We start from the raw sequence: 13,553 nt of genomic DNA on the forward strand, positions 1-13,553 counted from the left end.
TTTAGAGAAAGAAAGAATATATAAGAATATATAAAGATAGAAAAGTTAAACATTAACAAAAATCATTTTTTTTCTTAGTATTAACCTGCCAGGTTTTACCTTTTAATTTGATAGATAGATAGATAGATAGATAGATAGATAGATAGATAGATAGATTGGTAGATAGATAGTTTTTTACCTTTTAATTTGATGGAAAGATAGCTAGATAGATCGATAGATAGATAATGATATAGATAGAAAAGTCAAACATAACTACAACATCAGAGGTTTCACCTTTTATTTTGTTGTATAGACATATAGATACAGTATCTCACAAAAGTGAGTACACCCCTCACATTTTTTGTAAATATTTTATTATCTCTTTTCATGTGAAAACACTGAAGAAATGACACTTTGCTACAATGTAAAGTAGTGAGTGTACAGCCTGTATAACAGTGTAAATTTTCTGTCCTCTCAAAATAACGCAACACACAGCCATTATTGTCTAAACCATTGGCAACAAAAGTGAGTACACCCCTAAGTGAAAATGTCCAAATTGGGCCCAATTAGCCATTTTCCCTCCCCGGTGTTATGTGACTCATTAGTGTTACAGGGTCTCAGGTGTGAATGGGGAGCAGGTGTGTTAAATTTGATTTTATCTCTCTCACTCTCTCATACTGGTCACTGGAAGTTCAACATGGCACCTCATGGCAAAGAACTCTCTGAGGATCTGAAAAAAAGAATTGTTGCTCTACATAAAGGTGGCCTAGGCTATAAGAAGATCGCCAAGACCCTGAAACTGAGATGCAGCACGGTGGCCAAGATCATACACAGGTTTAACAGGACAGGTTCCACTCAGAACAGACCTTGTCGTGGTCAACCAAAGAAGTTGAGTGCACGTGCTCATTGTCATAGCCAGAGGTTGTCTTTGGGAAATAGATGTATGAGTGCTGCCAGCATTTCTCCAGAGGTTGAAGGGGTGGGGGGTCAGTCTGCAGGTGCTCAGACCATACGCTGCACACTGCTTCAAATTGGTCTGAATGGCTGTCGTCCCAGAAGGAAGCCTCTTCTAAAGATGATGCACAAGAAAGCCTGCAAACAGGTTGCTGAAGACAAGCAGGCTAAGGACATGGATTACATGAACCACACCTCTAAGATGACCTCTGCCTTGCTAAAGAAGCTGAGGGTAAAGGTGATGGACTGGCCAAGCATGTCTCCAGACCTAAACCCTATTGAGCATCTGTGAGGCATCCTCAAACAAGAGGTGGAGGAGTGCAAGGTCCTCAACATCCACCAGCTCCTTGATGTTGTCATGGAGGAGTGGAAGAGGACTCCAGTGGCAACCGCTCTGGTGAACTCCATGCCCAAGAGGTTTAAGGCAGTGCTGGAAAATAATGGTGACCACACACAATATTGACACTTTGGGCCCAATTTGGACATTTTCACATAGGGGTGTGCTCACTTTTGTTGCCAGCGGTTTAGACATTAATGGCTGTGTGTTGAGTTATTTTGAGGTGAGAGCAAATGTACACTGTTATACAAGCTGTACACTCACTACTTTACATTGTACAGTTAACCCTTTGTTTGCCCCTGATGTTAACCCCTTCCCAGCCAGTGTCATTAGTACAGTGACAGGGCATATTTTTTTGTTTATTGGATGCATTTTATAGTAGAAAGTAAAAAATATTGATTATTTTTTTCTCAAAATTGTGGGTCTTTTTTTGTTTATAGTGCAAAAAATAAAAACCACAGAGGTGATCAAATACCACTGAAAGAAAGCTCTATTTCTGTGGGGAAAAAAAATAAAATCTATTTTGTTTGGGTACAACTCCGCACAACCGCGCAATCGACAGTTAAAGTAATGCAGTGGCCTGGTCATGAAGGGCGGGGGGGGGGGGGGGGGGGGTAAACCTTACAGAGGGCAAGTGGGAAAGAAAGTAAGAAAGTTGAATACATAAAGATAGAAAAGTCAAACATGAACACAAAAGATAGATAGATAGATAGATAGATAGATAGATAGATAGATAGATAGATAGACTGTCAATATATTTGCTGCTAGCACAGGGGAGTGTTGTAACATATTAATGGAGTTCAGCAAATAAGAAAGAAGTAAAAAAGGAAAGCCTATATACAAAGAGAAGAGAATGAAGGAAGAAAATAGATGGAAAAGAAAGAGAGAGAGAGAAAGAAAGAAAGAAAAAGAAAGAAAGAAAGAAAGAAAGAAAAAGAAAGAAAGAGAAAGAAAGAAAGAAAGAGAAATAAAGAAAGAGAAAGAAAGAGAAAGAAAGAAAGAAAGAAAGAAAGAAAGAAAGAAAGAAAGAAAGAAAGAAAGAAAGAAAAAGAAAGAAAGAGAAAGAAAGAAAGAGAGAAAGAAAACGAAAGAAAGAAATAGAAAGAAAAAGAAAGAAAGAAAGAAAGAAAAAGAAAGAAAGAGAAAGAAAAAGAACCAAAGAAAGAAAGAAAGAAAGAAAGAAAAAGAACGAAAGAAAGAAAGAAAAAGAAAGAAAAAGAAAGAAAGAAAGAAATAGAAAGAAAAAGAAAGAAAGAAATAGAAAGAAAAATAAAGAAAATAAGAAAAAGAAAGAAAGAACGAAAAAGAAAGAAAGAGAAAGAAAAAGAAAGAAAGAAAAAAAGAAAGAAAGAGAAAGAAAGAGAAAGCAAGAGAAAGAAAAAGAAAGAAAGAGAAAGAAAAAGATGTATTTGTTGTGGTACAAATGAATACAACTATACTTAACTGATTTGTCTAATAAATATTCATAGTATCTGGTGTTCGCTCACAGACGTGTTTGGATAGTATCCAGGCCTCCACATCTGCACCGCTTAAGGGCTAACGCTATAACTCTTGTGTCTGTATTTCTCTTCAGGTGAGTCAGTACAGAAGGGGTTAATCTATGTATGGGGTTCACATCCATGCTGTAGTACATAGATCTCCCCACAGTCTCATTTCATGGATATAGAAGAAAAGTCTCTCTGCCCTAGACGGCCAATCTGTCAGTTGCTGCGCCTGCAGGCGGAGTGGCGATACCTGAGAACCGTCAGGTCTGATTTCAAAAACGAATTAACATTTACCACTGAAGCCACATACAAGGGTGGAGTTATACTTTAAGATACCCTCCAGTTCAAACTGAAAATTGAACTTTGACATGCTTACAGGGGACACAGCCTTTCTGCTTCGTAGTATTTTTTCATTCCAGAACAGGCGCAATGCACTATTCTATCTCATTACCTTTGCCTGTAATCTGAATATTACTGAGTAATCTGTGAGTTCGGGGACACGCACCCACACAGATGCCATATTGGGAGCAGTGGCTTTGTCCGTTGCCCAGATGCATTCCATTGAGATCCATACATGGAACGCCTGTGAATTCCTGAGTGGGTATATACAGCTTTGCATTAGTGTACGCTGCAGTATACCCTGTGTGAACGAGGCTTTATGGTGGCCATGCACACCTCAATAAATGATCAATTTCATTTTCCAGTCCCAATAGTAATAATCAATCTATAGTCGACAATGCATTTGACCTGCATACGCAGATGGTTCAAATAGTTACATATTTACATAGTTAGCCAGGTTGAAAAAAGACACAAGTCCATCCAGTTCAACCTTAAAAACAATAAATAAATAAAATAAAAAATATCGTACAATTCGATATACCCAATTTAATGCCCACAGTTGATCCAGAGGAAGGCAAAAAAAAAAAAAAACCCAGCAGAGCATGCTCCAATTTGCTACAGCAGGGGAAAAAAAAATCCTTCCTGATCCCCCAAGAGGCAATCGGATTTTCCCTTGATCAACTTTACCTATAAATGTTAGTAATCATTTGGTGAAGGGGGGATTATGGTGAGGGGTTGTTTTTCAGAGGTTGGGCTTGGCCACTTAGTTCCAGTGAAGAGAATTCTTAAAGCGTTTGTAAACCCTGGGGTAAAAAAAACAACGTGTAAGACAAAGGCATAATAAGTTAGTGTGCATCGCATACTAGCTCATTAGGAAATGCTTACCTTAGAACAAAGCCCTCCAGCGGCGCCTGCACACCGCTGAGACAGCTGACATCTTTCCCCAGTTTGCAGGCTCCGGCACTGTGAGTGGCAGGAGCCACAATGATGTCACTCCCGGGCATGCGCGTGGCAGCCGCCGTTTACAGCACAGGCTCTGAAGGTCCGGCACGCTAAGCCCTGTGGCCCTTTACCCTTTCTCTCTTTCAATCAAGTTCATACAGATGGAGTGTTATTAGAATTTTTGGAAAGCTCAATCAGTTTAAAGTGGTTATAAAGGCTATATTCCACTCATGAAGGTTAAAAACCTTCTGTGTGCAGCAGAATCCCCCCCCCCCCCAAAAAAAAATATACCTGAGCCCAGGCATGTACTGGCCATCGGGACTACAGGGAGTTTCGCGGTGGGCCGATGGCTCAGTGGGCCGGTTAGGTGCAGTCCTGGAGCCGCTCCTTTCTGACAGTAAGTGATCGCGATTTCACTCCTGTTAGGAGGAGCAGCTGCCATCACTTGCTGGAGAGAGCATTAGGCTTTCTGCTCCCTCCAGCCTGTAGGGGGAGATAGACAGCTGGCAGACGTTCCATCCTCTCTCCCTTTATCACTTGTCACTTATCATATGACTGGAGAGAGGAACGAGAAGCTGCCTTCAAAGCTGAGTACACATGGGAGGGGGAGGAGAGGGAGGACACTCTGATGTAAGGGGAAATGTTGATATGGAGACACTCAAAATTAAAGGGGGCCGGTCATGATGAAGTCCAGGGCCAAATTTTTGTCCCAGCCCAGCCCTGCCTGAGCCCCATCCAGATCCAGCGATGTGCACGAGAGTCTCGGCTCTCCTGGGTCTCTCCCTCCTCATTGGCTGAGACAGCAGCGGTAGCCATTGGTTCCCACTGCTGTCAATCACAGCCAGAGAGGCTATAAGGAAAGAGCAGGGGCGGAACCGAGCCATGCTCTGTGTGTGAATTGACACACAGAGCAGCAACTTGGGAGTAAGCCTGCACGGGTGCCCCATGGCAAACTGCTTGCTATGGTGGGAATTGGCAGGAGGGAGGGGCCAGGAGCGCTAGCGGGGGGGGACATGAGAAGAGGAGGATTAGGGCTGCTCTGTGCAAAACCACTGCACAGAGCAGGTAAGAATAACATGTTTGTTACTTTAAAATAAAAAATAATAATTTATATATAATATCGCATTAACTTAAAGTGCCCCTGCACTGTGGAAGCTGTGCCCACAAAAAGGAAAGGAGGACAAATGACCAGTACCCAGTATTGCCTATAATGTGTTAAATCTTATATGAGATTATGGTGACATTAATTTAATGGAGAATGATGCTTTTTTTTTTTGTCTGGTGGCTCTTTAAATCGGTATTCAAAGCTTACTATTTGCTTTTATTCCAGCTGACTATTTCATATTGACATTAAAAGTGCGTAGAACTTCGCATTCGGAGAATACAAAACAGAAAGTTCATTTGCAGGTGCTCGAGGGCTGGGATTTCGTCCCTGAACAGAGGGAGAACATAGAAGTCTGCCAATAATGAATATTCACGAGTGCCAGGCCTCCTTCAACTTTTCTTACTTAAAATTTTACTGACTAAACGCCGGTCCTTGGGGGAGGCTGATTTGTAATCATGACCTGTATGCATGTTTGTGTGTGCGCATTCACATTAACGCTTCCGAACTGGAATCGCGGAAATGTGCTAATACGCCTAGGCTATCTGCATTATTCAGAAAACCTAACTGCAGCCCAGAGTAATTGCTGGAAGCTAAATGAAGCACATTTGGAGACCCGGGGGAGGAGTATACGAGGATATCAAAGGACGGGACCAGAAGCCTGCAGCCATCTCCCATAAGTCGTAGAAGGAAAACGGGGCCATGTGTGTCTGGATGAAAGAAATAAAACAATGTGCTGTGGATTTATAAAAGGTAGAAGGCATGTTGTTTTTTTTTCTCAGAGAGTTTGCAATCTATTAAAAAGTTTATAAAGAAACTTTCCTATTAAGGGATTATGGATATTATGATCCATGAAAAATGTACTTCTATGCTAAATAACATTCACCCCAAGTTCTTGAAAATATGGTCCCCGTGGCTCAAGCACAACCACATTCCAAACCTCGACCACTCCCTACGCTCACATACAAAAAAATGAATGGAAGCCTCCTACTGGGCCCCTTGCACCCTTTCTCCTTCCCTAACCCCCTAGTAAACTCTCTCCTCCTTTCTCTGCATCCTAATCTTGTCTATTTCCTATATTTAGGAACCACCTGGAACTATGGCAGATGTAGTCCCCAGGAAACAGCCTCTATTACAAAAGTAGTGTATGGCCCTACAAGTCACAGGAGGGATGAAGAGCTTCAAGAGGAGTGTTAGACCTTGTACACACGGTCAGACATTCCGATGACAAAATCCATCGGATTTTGTCCGAAACTGGTGTTGCATACACACGGTCGGACAAAGTTGTCAGAAAATCCGATCGTTCGTAACGTGATGACGTTATTTAGTTAGGACCGGACTACGTTCAGGCTAGTAGCCAATAGCTTTGGTCTCGTAATTTGATCTGAGCATGCGTGGCACTTTGTCCGATCGGAATTCTCTACAAATGATCGGACAAAGTCCGATCAGATCATGTTGTCGGAAAATTTTATAGCTCAGCTCTAATACTTTGTCGGTCGGATATTCTGACGGAAAGAGTGCGATGGAGCCCACATCGGACATTTTCCGTCGGAATGTCCGACCGTGTGTACAAGGGCTTACACTTATCCTCGAAGGGAGAGAATATGCCCAGGTTCTCCCAAATAGTACCACGCACACAAATTTAGTCTCAGTGCAGGGGATGTCTTTTTAGGATATATTGCTGAATAGTGATGGCCGAACGGTTCGCCCGGCGGTCGTTTCGCGGCGAATTTCCGACATTCGCGGTCCGCACGTTCGAACGCCTTTTTCCGTCGTTCGCCGCGGCGGACTTACGTGTTTAATGTATACAAGAACTTTAACCTTTGGTGACACGTTTATCATGTGATACAGGACAGCCAATTGAGACATGACAGCACATGGACACTTGTACATTCCCCCTAACCTATAAATACACCCGATCCGGTGGCCATTTTACATTCTTTCTTCTGTTACGATAGGGACAGGTTCCTGTGTGGAGTAGGGAGAGATAAACCACTAGCTATTTGGTACACAAAAGTTCTTTTCAGGACTGGTATAGGTGTTAGGTGTTGATAGGTTTGCTGTGCTGCTGATTCTTGCAGCAGCCTGAGTGTCTTTTGTTAGTTTAGAGAAAGGGAAAGGACGGTGTATGCTACAGGGACAGCCAGATTAGTCTTTCATCATCATCATCATCATCATCATCATTAGCTGTTACTATCAAGGTCCACAAAAGAGCTGTTCCAGTAACCACTAATCGTTCTCTTTTTTTGCCAATTTGTATAGGGACAGGAAGGAAGCAGTGTTGTCAGGCAGTGAGGGTAATTTTAAAGACTTGCTGTTATTATTAGTTCCACAAAGGTTCTTTTCAGGACTGGTATCAGTGGTACAGTAATAGGCTTGTACATGTATAATATTCTTTCTTCCAAATATAGAAAGGATATTATACTTGACTGCTGCCCTTCTGCTGCAGTCTGCTAAACATTCACAACTCACTTGTTCCACAAAAGTTCTTATAAGGACTGGTAACTTGGTATAGGGTGCTACGGTACATAGGCTTGAGTGCGGTACAGTCTGCTGTTCTGTAAGGACCGCTATCGGTCCACAATAGATAGGGTTGACGTGCACCACTGCTGACCGCTGCCCTATACTGCAGCAGTCCTTCAGCGGTATAGGGACTGACGTACAGTCTGCTAATCACTAACACACAACCTGCTTGTTCCACAAAAGTTCTTATAAGGACTGGTAACTTGGTATAGGGTGCTACGGTACATAGGCTTGAGTGCGGTACAGTCTGCTGTTCTGTAAGGACCGCTATCGGTCCACAATAGATAGGGTTGACGTGCACCACTGCTGACCGCTGCCCTATACTGCAGCAGTCCTTCAGCGGTATAGGGACTGACGTACAGTCTGCTAAACACTAATACACAACCTGCTTGGTCCACAAAAGTTCTTATAAGGACTGGTAACTTGGTATAGGGTGCTACGGTACATAGGCTTGAGTGCGGTACAGTCTGCTGTTCTGTAAGGACCGCTATCGGTCCACAATAGATAGGGTTGACGTGCACCACTGCTGACCGCTCACCTATACTGCAGCAGTCCTTCAGCGGTATAGGGACTGACGTACAGTCTGCTAATCACTAACACACAACCTGCTTGTTCCACAAAAGTTCTTATAAGGACTGGTAACTTGGTATAGGGTGCTACGGTACATAGGCTTGAGTGCGGTACAGTCTGCTGTTCTGTAAGGACCGCTATCGGTCCACAATAGATAGGGTTGACGTGCACCACTGCTGACCGCTGCCCTATACTGCAGCAGTCCTTCAGCGGTATAGGGACTGACGTACAGTCTGCTAAACACTAATACACAACCTGCTTGGTCCACAAAAGTTCTTATAAGGACTGGTAACTTGGTATAGGGTGCTACGGTACATAGGCTTGAGTGCGATACAGTCTGCTGTTCTGTAAGGACCGCTATCGGTCCACAATAGATAGGGTTGACGTGCACCACTGCTGACCGCTGCCCTATACTGCAGCAGTCCTTCAGCGGTATAGGGACTGACGTACAGTCTGCTAAACACTAATACACAACCTGCTTGGTCCACAAAAGTTCTTATAAGGACTGGTAACTTGGTATAGGGTGCTACGGTACATAGGCTTGAGTGCGGTACAGTCTGCTGTTCTGTAAGGACCGCTATCGGTCCACAATAGATAGGGTTGACGTGCACCACTGCTGACCGCTGCCCTATACTGCAGCAGTCCTTCAGCGGTATAGGGACTGACGTACAGTCTGCTAAACACTAATACACAACCTGCTTGGTCCACAAAAGTTCTTATAAGGACTGGTAACTTGGTATAGGGTGCTACGGTACATAGGCTTGAGTGCGGTACAGTCTGCTGTTCTGTAAGGACCGCTATAGGTCCACAATAGATAGGGTTGACGTGCACCACTGCTGACCGCTCACCTATACTGCAGCAGTCCTTCAGCGGTATAGGGACTAAGAGTTTTGTCACAGGGTCATTTAAAAAATGACATGCAGAGGAAGAGGCAGGCCCTTCCGCAGGGGTGGTAGGGGTAGGGCAGGAGCAACAGGCTTGAGCCAAAGTGGGAAGTTGCAGAAGGTGCGTTCAATTACTTTAAAGGATGCACCAGACTTGGTTGAGTGGCTCGCTCAGCCTTACTCTTCTGCACCCTCCTCATCCTCTCGATCTGCACCCTCTTCTTCACTCTCTGCTATGTGCACCCCCAAAGACACTACCACCAACAACACGACCACCACCACCACCACCACATACCTTCCGCTTGAGTCACTGGAATTATTTTCCGATCCATATCAAGAGGACATTTCTGATGCGCAGCCACTCTTGGTATTGGATCAGGAAGAGGAGGTAGCAACAAGCGCTACTCAGCAGTCTGACGCCAGTACCCAGATCAGCCCAAGGAGGAGGTTGGTCCCCGGTGTTGCTGCCTACTCTACTTATAGCGGTGGGGAAGGTGACGTTGATGATGATGTGTCTAGTGATGTCACGTGGGTGCCCACAAGAGAGGAAGAGGAGGGGAGTTCAGAGGGAGATATGGACCAGCAGATAGGGAGGAGAAGCAGCAATGACTTACATTGCACAGCAGGGACAAAGCAGACTGCAAATGTATCAGGAGCGAGTCATCGACCATGTACGGTCACATCTGGCGCTCCCAGGACACCGGCACATGGCTCCGCAGTGTGGGCTTTTTTTAACGTGTCCGCTGCTGACAATAGCGTTGCCATCTGCAATCTTTGCAGTCAACGCGTTAGTCGCGGTAAGCCCAATACTCACCTAGGGACGACCGCCTTAAGAAGGCACATGAGCAGCCATCACCGAGCCCAGTGGGAGCAACGGAACACACAAAGCCACACTGCAGGCTCTCACCGTCCAGCCTCGTCTTCTACTTCTCCTTCTCCTCTCTCCTCACAATTGTCCTCCACTCCACCTTCCATCACGCCAAGCTCACATTTTTCTGCAAAAAGGCAGGCTTCCGTGGGCCTAATGTTTGAGCGTAAAAAAATGATGACGCCGGATAACCCTCTTGCCCAACGGTTGGCGGCTGGCTTGTCAGAACTCATAGCCCGCCAACTACTGCCATATAAACTGGTGGACTCGGAGGCCTTTCGCAAATTTGTGGCCATTGGAACACCACAATGGAAGGTCCCAGGAAGGAAGTATTTCTCAGAGAAGGGCATCCCAGAGCTATATGGCCATGTTCAGCGGCAAGTGAATGTATCTCTGGCACACAGTGTCGGTGCCAAGATACATCTGACCACAGACACGTGGTCTAGCAAACACGGGCAGGGAAGGTATATCAGTTTTACTGCCCACTGGGTGAACCTTCTGACGGCCGTCAAGCATGTAACCCGTGGCACCCGTGTAGATTTGGTTTTACCGCCACGGATTGCATGCAGGCCTGACTCTTCTTCTCCTCCTCCTACTCCATCCTCCTCCCTCTCCTCCTCAGCTGCCTCCTCCTTTTCCGCTGCTAGCGTCTCTTCCACTGCACCGCCCAAGCTCCCCAGAACCTATTCCACATGCCAGGTGAGACGTTGCCATGCCGTGCTGCGTCTGTTGTGCCTGGAAGCAAAGAGCCACACTGGCCCGGCACTCCTTTCAGCTTTGCGTTCACAGGCAGATGAGTGGCTAACACCGCTCAATTTGACAGTTGGTAAAGTGGTGTGTGACAACGGTGCCAATCTGCTTAGCGCATTGAAACAGGGCAAAATCACGCACGTGCCGTGCATGGCACACGTCTTAAACTTGGTCGTGCAGCGATTCCTTGTCAAATACCCTGGGGTCCAGGACATCTTGCGGCAGGCAAGGAAAATCTCGGCCCATTTCAGAAGATCTTACACGGCCATGGCTCGCCTTGCTGACATTCAGCGGCGACACCATCTGCCGGTCAGACGTCTTATTTGCGATTGCCCGACGCGATGGAACTCAACCTTCTATATGCTTGATAGGCTGCTCCAGCAGAAACGTGCAGTTAACGTCTACCTGTATGAACTCTGCAAAAGAAACGGTTCTGGGGAGCTGGGTTTTTTTTCACCGCGCCAGTGGCTGCTCATGCGCGACACATGCAGACTTCTGCGGCCATTTGAGGAGATCACCAAACTGGTCAGTCGCAGCCATGGCGCCATCAGTGACATGGTACCTTATGCCTTCTTTCTGGAGCGTGCATTGCGTCGTGTCATTGATCAGGCTGTGGAGGAGCAGGAGCGGGAAGATGAGGAAGTCGCAATGCTGGATGAATTCCCAGGGGGGGCTACTCTATCTGAGACAAGTCAACAACAGGAGTCTGATGAGGAGTCAGAGGAGGATGGTGCCGGGGCGGATGAGCAGGAGCAAGAAGAGCATGCTTTAAACCTTTCTGGGATCCCTGTTGTGCGAGGATGGGGAGAGGAGAATGAAGAGGACGACATTATCCTGGATGATGAGCAGGAGCCAGGCCACCACACCGCTTCCACTTTAGTGCAAATGGGGGCCTTCATGCTCCAGTGTTTTAATAGGGACCCCCGTATAAAAAGCATGAGGGTCAAGGACCAGTACTGGGTGGCAACGTACTTAGACCCCCGGTACAAACACAAAATGGCGGAAATGTTACCGCCGTCGCAGAGGGCTGTCAGAATGCAGCACTTCCAGGCCTTGCTTCGAGAAATGCTGCATTCTGCTTTTGCGTGCGCTGGCAGAGGAGCAATTCCCACTCCCAGAGAAGGATTTGCGGGTACCAATCCAACAGCGCCTGCAAGAAGAGGCCGGTTTGAAGATGTGTTGGTGACTTCGGATATGAGGTCATTCTTTCAGCCGACCCATCGACAGGTGTCATCCGGATCCAGCATCAGGGAACGCCTAGACCGTCAGGTGTCCGACTACATTGGGTTAACGGCCGATGTGGACGCTCTGAGGAGTGATGAACCCCTAGACTACTGGGTGGGCAGGCTTGACCTCTGGCCAGAGCTTGCCCAATTTGCAATCGAACTGTTGGCTTGCCCCTCATCCAGTGTCCTGTCCGAAAGGACGTTCAGCGCAGCAGGGGGGATTGTGACCGATAAGCGTACTCGCCTAGCTCACCACAGTGTTAACTACCTCACATTTCTAAAAATGAATGAGGCATGGATCTCGGAGGAATTCAACACATGTGATCAGTAGACCATGTATATGTCTATAAACAATTTTTGGAATCAAGCACACAGACCTTCTTAATTCATTTGGCTCACTTCCCTGACCCAAAAAAGCACACCGTACTATATGCCCCTACCCTCCTCTTTGAAGAGGTTGAGCGGTGTCATATTTCTACTGGGGCTGCTTATTATGAGGGGTTCCCACCATCCCTGTGCTGTGCTGACTTCCTCCTGGGTGTTCTTATTATGAGGGGCTCCCACCATCCCTGTGCTGTGCTGACTTCCTCCTGGGGGTTCTTATTATGAGGGGATCACACCATCCCTGTGCTGTGCTGACTTCCTCCTGGGGCTGCTTACGGTGCTGCTGTCAGCGCTGTATGTCACGGAGCTGCTGTCAGCGCTGTATGTCACGGAGCTGCTGTCAGCGCTGTATGTCACGGAGCTGCTGTCAGCGCTGTATGTCACGGAGCTGCTGTCAGCGCTGTATGTCACGGAGCTGCTGTCAGCGCTGTATGTCACGGAGCTGCTGTCAGCGCTGTATGTCACGGAGCTGCTGTCAGCGCTGTATGTCACGGAGCTGCTGTCAGCGCTGTATGTCACGGAGCTGCTGTCAGCGCTGTATGTCACGGAGCTGCTGTCAGCGCTGTATGTCACGGAGCTGCTGTCAGCGCTGTATGTCACGGAGCTGCTGTCAGCGCTGTATGTCACGGTGCTGCTGTCAGCGCTGTATGTCACGGAGCTGCTGTCAGCGCTGTATGTCACGGAGCTGCTGTCAGTGCTGTATGTCACGGAGCTGCTGTCAGCGCTGTATGTCACGGAGCTGCTGTCAGCGCTGTATGTCACGGAGCTGCTGTCAGCGCTGTATGTCACGGTGCTGCTGTCAGCGCTGTATGTCACGGAGCTGCTGTCAGCGCTGTATGTCACGGAGCTGCTGTCAGCGCTGTATGTCACGGAGCTGCTGTCAGCGCTGTATGTCACGGAGCTGCTGTCAGCGCTGTATGTCACGGAGCTGCTGTCAGCGCTGTATGTCACGGTGCTGATGTCAGTGCTCTGTATTACGGTGCTGCTGTCAGTGCTCTGTATCTCCTGCACCCTCTTGTTTGCCTACCCTGGTCCCTGACCTTCCCTCTCCTCCATTGCCTTCATTAGCTCCATAGTCCTGAATTGTCAGAACAATTTCCCAAATAAAAAAAAAATGCTTGTAGTTATCGATCCCAAATTCACCTCATACATGTATTATGCTATTGTCCAGGTGGTGGGACTACGTGCTACCCCCTAATAATTACCCCGTG

This window comes from Lithobates pipiens, unplaced genomic scaffold (assembly GCF_037356315.1).
Source record: "Lithobates pipiens isolate NorthernLeopardFrog02 unplaced genomic scaffold, aLitPip1_a1.2 Scaffold_30, whole genome shotgun sequence".
Classification (NCBI taxonomy): Eukaryota; Metazoa; Chordata; class Amphibia; order Anura; family Ranidae; genus Lithobates; species Lithobates pipiens.